Raw genomic sequence first — 12,459 nt, 5'->3', positions numbered from 1 at the left:
AATGTCACGAGATATGTATACGGATTGACAAGATACGAGCATATCTCTGCATGGAAATCTAGCCTCTTGGGCTGTGAAATCTTGGAGTATTTAAAGACAAGAAATTATATCTTTCTTTATCGTCTGATGGCGGAGAGAAAGCCTAATTACCTATATAAGAAATTGATTATTCCAATGTCTGGCCGACTAAATTACTTGATTGCTACCAACTTGTCTCTCCTACCGTCTGCAAAACTATTTTTTGTCAACGCTGTTAGAGTTTGAAATTCCATCCCAGCTTCTATTAAGAATGGTTTAAATAAAACCAACTTTAAGAAAACTTTATATTCATACTTTCACTGATTTACATATATATGTACAATGATGAGATTTGCTATCTATGTTTTCATTTATAAAATATTTATCATATAAGTTAGTTAAATTCTTTAAATACATATATATATATATAATATTTGTTATTCTGTTGCAAATGTTAAATGTTTACATTTTCTTTCAATGTTTTACCATTATTATTGTTATTTAGCTTTAAGCTTGCTCATGAGTAACTTATATATTTCTTGTATACTTAAATGTTGTGCTAAAAAAGATCATTTATCGATCTTACTGCACAAATACATAGTTTTTAAATAAATTGAAATTGAGAACTCCCTTCTCCACCAGAAGGACTTACAATTTATTTCCTATGCCGACGACTGCACGATTATGGCTACAGACCTGGCCCTTCAATTGATGAACTAGTTTCTAAAATAAACAGCTATCTCCCCGATCTTTCCAGTTTCTTCACCTCGCGCAACCTGGCATTATCACCGACAAAATCCACGTCCACTCTGTTTACGACGTGGAAGGAACCGATGTCGCAAATATTGCACGTTCACGTCGATGGTGTCACACGACTGACTGTCAGTCACCCAAAGATCTTAGGGGCAACGTTCGATAATACTCTAACCTTCAAGGCCCATGATACCGAAATTCTATCTAAAGTACAAGGTCGCAACAAAATCCTCAAGTCGCTTGCGTGCAGCACCTGGGGAAAATATAAGGAAACGTTGCTAACCACGTACAAAGCAATTGGCTGGCCGCTCATGAGCTACGCGTCACCAGTTTGGTCGCCTGGTCTTAAAAATACATACTGGAAAAGATATAGGCCTGTCAAAATGCTGCAATCAGAACTGTCACCGGATTTCTCCTTATGACCCCGAACACCACCTACATAGTGAGGCCAACGAGCTCAACATTAAAGAGCACAACGAAATGCTGAACAGGTAGGTATTGCTAAATTGTCACCAACGAGGACATCCTAGCAAACAATTTCTTGATCTAGCACCGGCTCCACGGGGGTTAATGGAGCATCTCCATAAGCAGACCCTAAGCCAAATCCACATAGAATCGGTAAACGCTTTTGCCAGGACGCGCCCGGTGAACCCAGGTATTAATATGTAATATCCTACCCTTGCAGAAGAAGAAAGCACACTACCAAGGGAGCCACGAGTCACCCTGGGCCAACTTCACTCTGGATACTATAACAGGTTAAACTCTTATTTGTTCAGAATCAACCCCGACATACGTAACGTATGTCCTGCATGCCATGTGTCCCCACATGACACCAACCATCTTTTCAATTGTAATGTGGAACCTACGCCTCTAACACCTATCTCCCTATGGTTCGCCCCAGTTGAAACAGCCAGTTTCCTCCAGTTAGAGGACTTTGATGACATTTTGTGAGTGGTCGTGTCCATTGAATGGGGCAAAGTACAACAACAACGTTTAAAAAAATTTGTTAATTCTCACCGGTCTAATTTTTTTATTTTTTATTTTTTCATATCAAACAATTAGGCTGCTCACATTCTTTTCTAATTTGGCCTGTTAATTTTACCAATTTTCAAAGCTTTGACAATTCATCCCAGTGTAAATTGGAAATCATAAATACCACTTTCAAACAAGTTTGCCAATCCTCGGGTCATGTTAGTTCCACTGGGAATTGTGAAAAAAAAACGTAAAACCTCACATAAACACAAAAATACACACTGAATTGTTGTGTAAAAAACGTATTGAAAATATAAATGAGCTTAAAAACTAAAAAGACAGCAGGAAAATATGTAAATAATTTCGAATTGTCAACAATAAACTAGTGACACATAAAGAGATGCATTATTTACACATTTTAAAATGTTTGCTTAACTGAATGCTCACATTTAATCTATTAACTAGATTTTCGAAATTAATATTAATATGTAGTCTGATTTTCTGTATACACATTTAAAATAAAAGCTGATCTGAAACACAAATGGGCAATTCATGGAATTTCAATTTATTAACCGCGAGCAAAAAACAAACCTTTCTTCTATTCTCTGACCATTCGCGACAGTCGTTCTCCCTGTCAGTTATTATTTGACAGGTAGGTATGGCAATAGGGCTGGCCACATTCAACACGGCGGATACAGACGACAGCTACAACAAAGCAAAACTTGACAACAATCGTAGCCATGCATTGACTACTTGGTTACAATGGCAACCACAGCTACAGTGGCAGCGCTGTTTCGAACAGCTGATGTATTTTAACATTTCATTGTCAAAACAAACGTCCCGCCAAGTTGATTGGAATTCTGCAAATAAATTAAAAAGTCAGCTACATGAATTAATGGAAATAAAATAACTCGTTCTGTATACTGTATAAATCTGATATATTTCTACGATCATTCTACAATCAACAAATTCATTATACTCTAAATAGCAAGCTGCGATTGAAATTCTGCAAATAAATTAAAAAGTCAGCTACATGAATGGAAATAAAATAACTCGTTCTGTATACTGTATAAATCTGATATATTTCTACGATCATTCTACAATCAACAAATTCATTATACTCTAAATAGCAAGCATCTACACATGGTTCTGGCCTCTGGTATTACCATTGGAAACTGGTGGAGCTCAACGTTCTTGTAATTGTAATTAAATTTATATATAGACACATCCACGAAACCAAATCCCAAAAAAAAAGTGAAGGGAGAATAAAATGAGCGAAGTTGTGGAAAATATCAGCAATTTTGTGGCTACTATTGCTAAGATATCCTACATCACTTATTTAGTAAATGAAATATTTATGATGTGCAAAAATAGACGATGGTGGGTTCGCCCTGTGACCTGATGCGGGAAGAAGAGGGATTTTTCAAGACATGCTTCCAACAGTTGCAGGAAAAAGATGAAGAGCATTTTTTTAAAGTAACGCGGATGAGCACAGAAAACTTTAATTTGTTATTGACGCTACTTAGGGAGAAATTGCGCCGCTTCTCGAACAGAAAACCAATATGTCCAGAAACGCGCCTGGCTATGACATTGATATATGTTTGTTAGTTGAGTCTTTGTAAAAGGCAATATATAATACTTTTATATATGTATATGTGGATAATTTTAACATATATTTTTAGGTTCTTAGCTCAACACTGTAATTATAATGTTCTAGCTTGGACTTTTAAGATGGGTGTGTCAACTGTAAAGGAAATTATATACAAAACATGCGATGCCATTTGGGATGAGCTACATATCGCATATTTATCACCTCCGAACCGAGCAGAACTTGCCATAATTGCCGAAAAATTCTTTATTAAAACAGGAATGCCGAATTGCTTAGGAGCTATTGATGGTAAACACATCAATATTGTACGCCCATCTAAGAGTGGGGCCTTGTATTTCAATTATAAAAAGACTCATAGCATCGTTCTTATGGCAGCATGTGATGCAAACTACCTCTTTACATATGTAGACATTGGTGCTTTGGGGAGTCAGAGTGATGGTGGAGTCTTTGCCCGAAGTTCCTTTGGAAACAAAATATTGAATGGAACATTAGAAATCCCTCACCCTACCAATTTGCCAGGAACAGCTATTAATTTTCCATATTACTTTGTTGGGGATAACGCATTTCCGCTTAAAACAAATTTAATGCGTCCTTTTCCGGGTATATATTTAAGTGATGATAAGGAGAAGTACAATATTGTATTGTCCAAGGCTAGAGTACATATTGAGAATAAATTCGGCATTCTGGAAAGTCGCTGGCGAATACTACTTACAACAATATCGGCTTGTCCAAAGAATGCAGACAAAATTGTTTAGCTATATTGGTTCTACATAACTTTTTAATGCTACAACATGATAGAAACTACTTCACGCTTGAATTGGTGGATCGAAATGAACATAACCGCGAAATTTCTGGACAATGGAGAGGCGAAATAAATCCATTGGAGTCGTTCCAACAGAGAGTTGTAAACCGTTCTTCCTCTCATGCTTTTTAAATACAACTTTCTAAAAAAAAAGTGCAGCAAAGGGAATTATAGGCAACAAGCTTTTCAAAATTATATCGTCCTTCTCTTGTCAGAAGTATAAATGAGTGTTTTTTCCATTTCACTGGTTTCATCAGTGAATGTTTTATCTTAAAATCCCGAAAGCTTATACTATAGGCAACTACATTTTTTTGGGCTTTAGTAAAGCGAATATAAAAAAAATTCTAGATTTTCTGAAAATAGCTAACTCCGAGATGGTCGGGCTAGCACCTTAATGGAGCTGTGTTACCGGAGCGTACCGGATCTGTATCCGGCAAAGGACCATCACATCGATAACACTCCCCAAAGCCTCCGGGGAGCAACCTTATCACTACAACAACAACAACAGGCCTGTTAAAGCACTGCCCTCAGAACCGCTACTGGTTGTCTTCTTATGTCCCCAGAACAACACCTACACAATGAGGCGAGAATAGCTCCCCCTAAGGGAGAGAAATGAAATGCTAGCCAATCAGTTCCTGTTGAATACCAAGACACCTGGGCATGTTGTTCTTGTTCTTGTAGCAGTGCTTCGCCAAATCAAATTGTCATCAATATCCTCTAACGGGAGTCCATAATGAGCGGGGACCATAATGAGAGGGGTATTAGAGGCAGTGGTTCCACAATACAGTTAAAGATGTGGTTGGTGTCATGTGGGAACATATTGCAAGCAGGACATATGTTTTGTATGTTTTGTATGTTTTGTAAGAGTTTAACCTGTTACAGTATCCAGATCGAAGTTGAGCTAGAGTGACTCGCGTTTCCCTAGGGAGTGTGCGTTCCTCTTTTTCGTTCTGGATAACCGTGTCAAAGGCTTTTGACAAGTTATGCACCACGACTACTATCTTTCTTTCCTGACCATAAATTCATAAAGCCAAGAAAGTGAGGTGTTCAAAATGATGGCAAGAGGGTGATACAAAAGTAAGCATTGGTCCCCGATGACGTAGTTTATAAGTCCTGCACTGACTCGTGTTTAGGGCGTCCCCATTCAGAGTGATAAAAGTCATATTATCTGCAAGTTCACTCACTTGCTGACGTCTACACAAAACATCCTGTCAAAGATATACCCAGAATAGGCATCGTTGTTGTTATAGCGAAAAAAATCAACCATCCTCTGTCTTTTGCGGGATATTAACCAACTAAGCCCAGGCAGTATCATGATATTCCTGTAACCGATTCAAATTGACCATCGTAACTTTTTCGTATCTATATTTTCATGTTCTCTGTATATAAAGCCACGCAGCAGATGGAGGAGGTAAAAGATTCGGAACTCTTATTGTACCATTAATAATTTAGGTTTTATTACATAAAAATTAATAATCAGATGTAAAATAACACTTAAAATCTATATCATTTACTGTAACACATACATAACACACGTAACTTTTCAACAATTTGTTTGTATGCGTTCTCTACTTTTTCATATTCCTCATGCAATTGCTCCATACGTTGACTTGGTGTAGGTAAACGCGCTCTCAACCATTCCTTATTCACTTTAGCTTTTTCCATTTTCTTAATATCATTTATATGTTTATAATAAATTGCGTTTAACCAACGCTTTACATCTAAACGATAAGCACGATAATCGTCCTTATCATAAATGTTTGTATAATATAGCCCAAGTATTTCATAAACCCGGCGACACTGACGTGAATTTAGCTGGAAAGAGATGAGCATCAGTTTAACAGGTGGTTTTTAATAGTTATTAGTTAAATTAGTTTACCTTGTACGTTTCGCGTGCCTCATGAACCATTTCTTTGTTAAATCCTTTTTTGATGACATCACTTCCAAAACTTTTTAGTCCCATACACAGACGAGCATCAATATAGTTGCGTAAACGCTGAAAATCACCCGATGGATCTTCCACTGCCATATCAATGACATTAATGATTGGTAAGTAACGTTTATAGACAGTTTCAATGAATTTTGTGCCAATGCCAAGTTTCTGGAATGGTGGTAGCCCTAATACTTGACTAATGCGCGGTCGTATGTGTTGAGGATATGCGCAGTACTCATATGCAGTGGTGTAGCCAGTGGTTGCAGACTGATAATCACCATTATCATTTTTATACTATTCATAGCTGTAGGAATATAAAAATTGATATAAGTTACTTATTGAAGTAGCACATTTAGTCAACATACCATACAAAGAAGCTCCATTGCGGATCATCAACATCAATATAGGATGCTGCATCAACGAACCATAATATAAATGTCTGCAAACGACTGAAGAATTTTAAGAATGCCGGCACCTTATAGTCACAATGATATAGTTCGAAGAAGTGCTCTTGTCCGTCTTCATCAGTAACACTCTGTTCGGTTATTTTTTCACCAAATGGTTGAAACTTATCTGCTTTATCTAGTGTTTTCAAAAACTCATCCATGTTAACAAAAAAACAGCCATCAGGTAATTTTTCCGCTATCGGTCGCACAACTACATCAGCCTTTATATCTCCGCCTGATAGTTCATCAACTCGACTGTCATATTCAATGCCAATATAAATATGTAGAGGACCAGCAGTGTATAAAATACGCACACATAAACCTTTATATCCGAATATGCTTTCAGATTCACCAAATATTTGATGTGCCATCATGGAATGAAATACAAGGCTGTCATCTTCCAAATCTTGTTTGCGGCGTACTTGAATATGCGAAACATATAACTTTCGTGCTGTTTATGTTAAATATTTTGTATAATGCGGATGACTTACTTAATTTAAATTCCACATCTTGGACTGCATCCAGTACGAGGTCCACATATTCGTGTATATCCGCCATCCCTGTTAAACAGCGCTCCCTCAAGGAATTTGTTCGTTTATCCCTGGAAGAAATGGTTGTGTAGGGCAACCCTTTCAGGTTGCCAGCGCAATATATAGCTTCTCCAAACCCAATTGTCAACCTTTTTATAACTAAACTTTTCAATTTGTTAAGCAAAAATAGAAACGCGCAACAAAATTTCAATTGACAAATCTGCTTACTTCGAAAATTTTAAATTCGTTTTCCCCAATTATTGTTCTCTCCAAGAGAAAATAATAGGGGGAATATTTCCGAGGGAATAAAAAATATGGGACCTCCTTTCGGTGGAAGCGATTGGAGTGCTGCCGAATTTCTAGCATTTGGCCAACATACAATAAAATATGGTGCTTAACATGATTTGAGAAATGAAATTTATTAATTTTAACAGTCTTGTAAAGTAAAAGTACATTTGTACCCCAGGTACTCATACTACAAACTTAAATTGAAAAAAGTTGTTCTACAACCATTTGGACAATATAAATAATTAATAATATAAAAAAACGTTCTTGAAATAAAGTTTTTGTCAACAGGTTTATGTATACCTGTGAATACAAAAGTAGGAGCAACAAATATACGCAAATGTTATGTTAAAAAACTTTGCGAATTTATCGGAAAACGTTTATGAAATCGGTTTACAAATTTTCGTTATACAATTTTAAAAATTTAAGAAAATAACATAGCTGATGAAATTGTTGCTGCAATTTTTGTATGCACAGATGTATGTACTTTAGGTAGTAATTTGTAAAAAATAGCAAAAAGTTTTGCACTACCATATTTATATTATTAAATTTTTTTTTAACTTTTTTTTGTGTATTAAAATTGATTTTGTTCAAAAAATTTGTTCTGCAAGTTAACGAAAATTCTCTTCTATCCATTTCCGCGATATAGCACAGTACCACCGAAAGTAAAACTACCTAGAAAGAAATCATTTTTTCCAGGCAAGTGCGGAAAATGCCAATTATATGTATAAAATCTGGGCTTTGAGGACTATAAAAATATAAAGAACAAGTAAGGAAGGTTAAGTTCGCGTGTAACCGAACATTACATACTCAGTTGAGAGCTATGGTGACAACATAAGGCAAAATAACCATGTAGGAAAATGAACCGAGGGAAACCCTGGATTGTGTTTGTATGACATGTCTATCAAATGAAAGGCACTAAAGAGTATTTTATGTTCTTCTTTTATGTATAGTTCTATAGGTGGACGCCATTTAGGGATATCGCCATAAAGGTGGATCAGGGTTGACTCTAGAATTTGTTTGCACGATATGGGTATCAAATGAAAGGTGTTAATGAGTATTTTAAAAGGGCGTGGGCCTTAGTTATATAGGTGGATGCCTTTTTGATATATCGCCATAAAGGTGGACCAGGGGTGACTCTAGAATGTGTTTGTACGATATTGGTATCAAATTAAAGGTATTAATGAGAGTTTTAAAAGGGAGTGGTGGTAGTTGTATATGTGAAGGCGTTTTCCATATATCGACCAAAATGTGGACCAGGGTGACCCAGAACATCATCTGTTTGATACCGCTAATTTATTTATATATGTAATTCCTGACAAGATTTTAATGGTTTTTTATTTCGCACTGCAGAACTTTTTCATTTTCTTCTACTTAATATGGTAGGTGTCACAACCATTTTACAAAGTTTTTTCTAAAGTTATATTTCGCGTCAATAAACCAATCCAATTACCATGTTTCATCCATTTTTTCGTATTTGGTATAGAATTATGGCATTTTTTTCATTTTTCGTAATTTTCGATATCGAAAAAGTGGGCGTGGTCATAGTCGGATTTCGTTCATTTTTTATACCAAGATACAGTGAGTTCAGATAATTACGTGAACTAAGTTCAGTAAAGATATGTCGATTTTTGCTCAAGTTATCGTGTTAAGGGCCATGCGGAAGGACAGACGGACGACTGTGTATAAAAACTGGGCGTGGCTTCAACTGAATTCGCCCATTTTCACAGAAAACAGTTAGCGTCATAAAATCTATGCCCCTACCAAATTTCAAAAGTATTGGTAAATTTTTGTTCGATTTATGGCATTAAAAGTATCCTAGACAAATTAAATGAAAAGAGGCGGAGCCACGCCCATTTTGAAATTCTCTTTTATTTTTGTATTTTGTTGCACCATATCATTACTGGAGTTGAATGTTGACATAATTTACTTATATACTGTAAAGATATTAAATTTTTTGTTAAAATTTTACTTTAAAAAAATTTTTTTTTTAAAGTGGGCGTAGTCCTTCTGCGATTTTGCTAATTTTTATTAAGCGTACATATAGTAATAGGAGTAACGTTCCTGCCAAATTTCATCATGATATCTCCAACGACTGCCAAATTAAGGCTTGTAAAACTTTTAAATTACCTTTTTTAAAAGTGGGCGGTGCCACGCCCATTGTCAAAAATTTTACTATTTTTCTATTCTGCGTCATAAGTTCAACCCACCTACCAAGTTTCATCGCTTTATCTGTCTTTGGTAAAGAATTATCGCACTTTTTCGGTTTTTCGAAAAATTCGATATCGAAAAAGTGGGCGTGGTTATAGTCCGATATCGTTCATTTTAAATAGCGATCTGAGATACCAAATTTCATCAAGATACCTCAAAATTTACTCAAGTTATCGTGTTAACGGACGGACATGGCTCAATCAAATTTTTTTTCGATCCTGATGATTTTGATATATGGAAGTCTATATATATCTCGATTCCTTTATACCTGTACAACCAACCGTTATCCAATCAAACTTAATATACTCTGTGAGCTCTGCTCAACTGAGTATAAAAAGGAATTGGCATGGAGGAAGGTTGAAGCCATGCCATTCTTGGATAATGTACAAGCATTAAAAATAAACTTTTGTAGCACAATCGGTAATGAAAGTGAAAGTACCAGTGTTATTACCCCATCTTCAAAGGACTCAACCCCACCACCTCGCAAAAACGATTCTCCACGGCCTAGTGCCGTTTTTTGAATTATGCGTAAAAACTGGTTTTCGTACGCCCTTAGACCACTAATAAGCCTTTAACTTAGTTGGATATATTTACATGTTAGTTAGGTGGTTTTCAATTTCATAGAATACCAGTGCCGACACTTTAGCCTCAATTTTGTTTGCAACGTTCTTCGGAATTCCAGACTCCTTTATTTTGCTGGCCAAGGTTTGAAAATGTAGAAATGTAGAGTCCAATTCTTTTTCGTGAGTACAAAACGCAGAACAAGTATTTTTAATGCTTTGAGAAGCAAGTTCCAGAAAATCGTTAAACTTTTGCTGAGTTTCCTGTAAAATAAATTTTTTACTTTCTTAATAAAGTTTACACCGTAAAATGCATAAGTACAATGAGCTCACTTTTCGTGTCCTTGCGCTAGGCCGTGGAGAATCGTTTTTGTGTGGTGGTGGCGTTGAGTCCTTTGATGATGGGGAAATGATACTGGTGCTTTCACTTTCAGCATCACTTTCATTACCGATTGTGCTACAAAAGTTTATTTTTAATGTATCAAATTAAATTGTATAGGTTTTTTCTTTAGTTACCTTCGGGACGCTTGTACATTATCCAGGAATGACATGGCTTCCATATAGCGCCATTTTCGTTTCGGACTTGGGGCGCCACTACCCGAAGCAAGCAGCTGGGACTTTTTAATTCGTTTGTAGGAGTCTCGCAAACCCTTCCACCGCTTTTTGCATTGTTCCTCTACATTTGAAATTGAAATTTACACCACATGAAGAAATAAATCTCAAATATGTATACTAACCTTCACTTTGCATAGCAGAGGAGACCTGCCTCCATGTCAATTCCTTTTTCTTTATGTTTTTATAGTCCTCCAAGCCCAGATTATATATAATGGGCATTTTCCGCACCTCTTCAATTCATTTTTCATCTCTATCCATATTTAATTTGTTGAAATTGTAGCAATCTATGTATGTAATTCAAGTTTATGAAGAAACAATTTTATCATATTTTTTCAGGTAATTGTTTGCTTTAGGGTACAACTGCTAAAACTCGTCCAAAAATATCGGGAGAGTTGTCAAAAGACGCACTTTGGACCCAGGATAACGAATCCGAAAGCGGAAATTAAAAATTATATGTCTGTGAAAAGATATTGCCAAAAAACCGAAAAATGGCTCCGTAGCGCTCCGAAACCGGGGGTGGGATCCATAGTATTTTTGCGCGGAACGCCTTTCTGCATTGGCGGCATTCGGCAGCGCTTATAAAAAATTGCCCTGGGTGGGTCCAACACCGGATTGGAGACCAAAACTATATCCGCGTAAAACACTTTTACCCACAGTTTTTCTTGTGGGTACCACAAAATCATCAAAATCACAACAACCACATGAAAATTTTCGGGTTTGTTTGCAAATTTCTCCGAAAAGAAATAAAATGTCTGATTTCCGCTTTCGGATTCGTGGTCCAGGGATCAAGACGCGTCTTTTGACACCACTCCCTATATTTTTGGACGAGTTTTAGTAGTTGTACCCTAAAGTAAACAATTACCTTTTTTCAGTCGAGGATTTTTCTTACCAATAATTTAAACTGTTTCTGTACCGCTTAATATAATGTCAAATAAGTTATTATTATTATAACACCGTGAGATTATAATTAATTTTATTTTATTACCAATTTTACCCAAGAAGAACTTTCAATAAACACGCGCGAAATTACTTGTCAGAAAAGTTAAGAAGAAGCATTAACACTTTGCCGCTTGTCAAAATAGAAATAGATTTAATCTGGCGACAGCGGCATTCGTGGTTGATTGGCGTGTTGCCATGTTGTCGTTAAAAAAACCATCGCCATAAGAACATGTGTAAAAATAATATGACAGATGTGGCGGCTACACCGCCGTCGTCAATGTGGCAAGCCCTAATGGAGGAATAGAAAGATTTTTCGCTTGTATGAATTTACAATGGTTCTCCCGATGATGAAATAAATATTCAGGTGTTCTCATCCCGTTGACGTTTTCACTTATTCTGACAAGTTCGGCATGCATAATTTAGAGGGTTGTCTATCATACATAACTGCTTTTGAATTCTACTACGATCGGAGTAGATTGTACTATACGTTTAGAAGTATAATACTAGCCGCTACCAGAATTTTTTAGACATAAACATAAACGTAACTTTGTATTCCCCAAAAGATTATAGACAAAATTTTGCAGAAAACTAAATTTTTTGAGCGAATTTCTACGAAAAATTTAGCAATAAAAATTTAGTACTTTTGTAGTACAAGTATATATTGGCAAATAGAGCTGCCGAAAAAGTGAGGTTATTTTGTTGACATCACCTTTATTATTTCATCATGGTTCTCCCTGTCGGCAATTATTTGACAGGTATTTATGACAATGGAGGAATAGAAAGATT

The 12,459-nt window shown here is 36.2% G+C and overlaps 1 protein-coding gene and 2 pseudogenes across 2 annotated transcripts in view; 2 read left to right on the top strand and 1 right to left on the bottom strand.

Annotated features, from left to right (window-relative positions):
- Positions 1-12,459, top strand: part of Rab26 (RAS oncogene family member Rab26) — a 162,507-nt gene that overhangs the window by 19,197 nt on the left and 130,851 nt on the right. The gene's annotated exons all lie outside the window — the stretch shown is intronic.
- Positions 3,014-4,328, top strand: LOC137252912 (uncharacterized; annotated as a pseudogene).
- On the bottom strand, positions 5,661-10,906 carry LOC137252911 (histone acetyltransferase type B catalytic subunit-like; annotated as a pseudogene).

Source organism: Eurosta solidaginis, chromosome 5, assembly GCF_040869045.1.
Source record: "Eurosta solidaginis isolate ZX-2024a chromosome 5, ASM4086904v1, whole genome shotgun sequence".
In the NCBI taxonomy this organism is placed as follows: Eukaryota; Metazoa; Arthropoda; class Insecta; order Diptera; family Tephritidae; genus Eurosta; species Eurosta solidaginis.
Note: the sequence above shows the minus strand (reverse complement) of the source record. Positions and strands in the feature narration are given on the sequence as shown.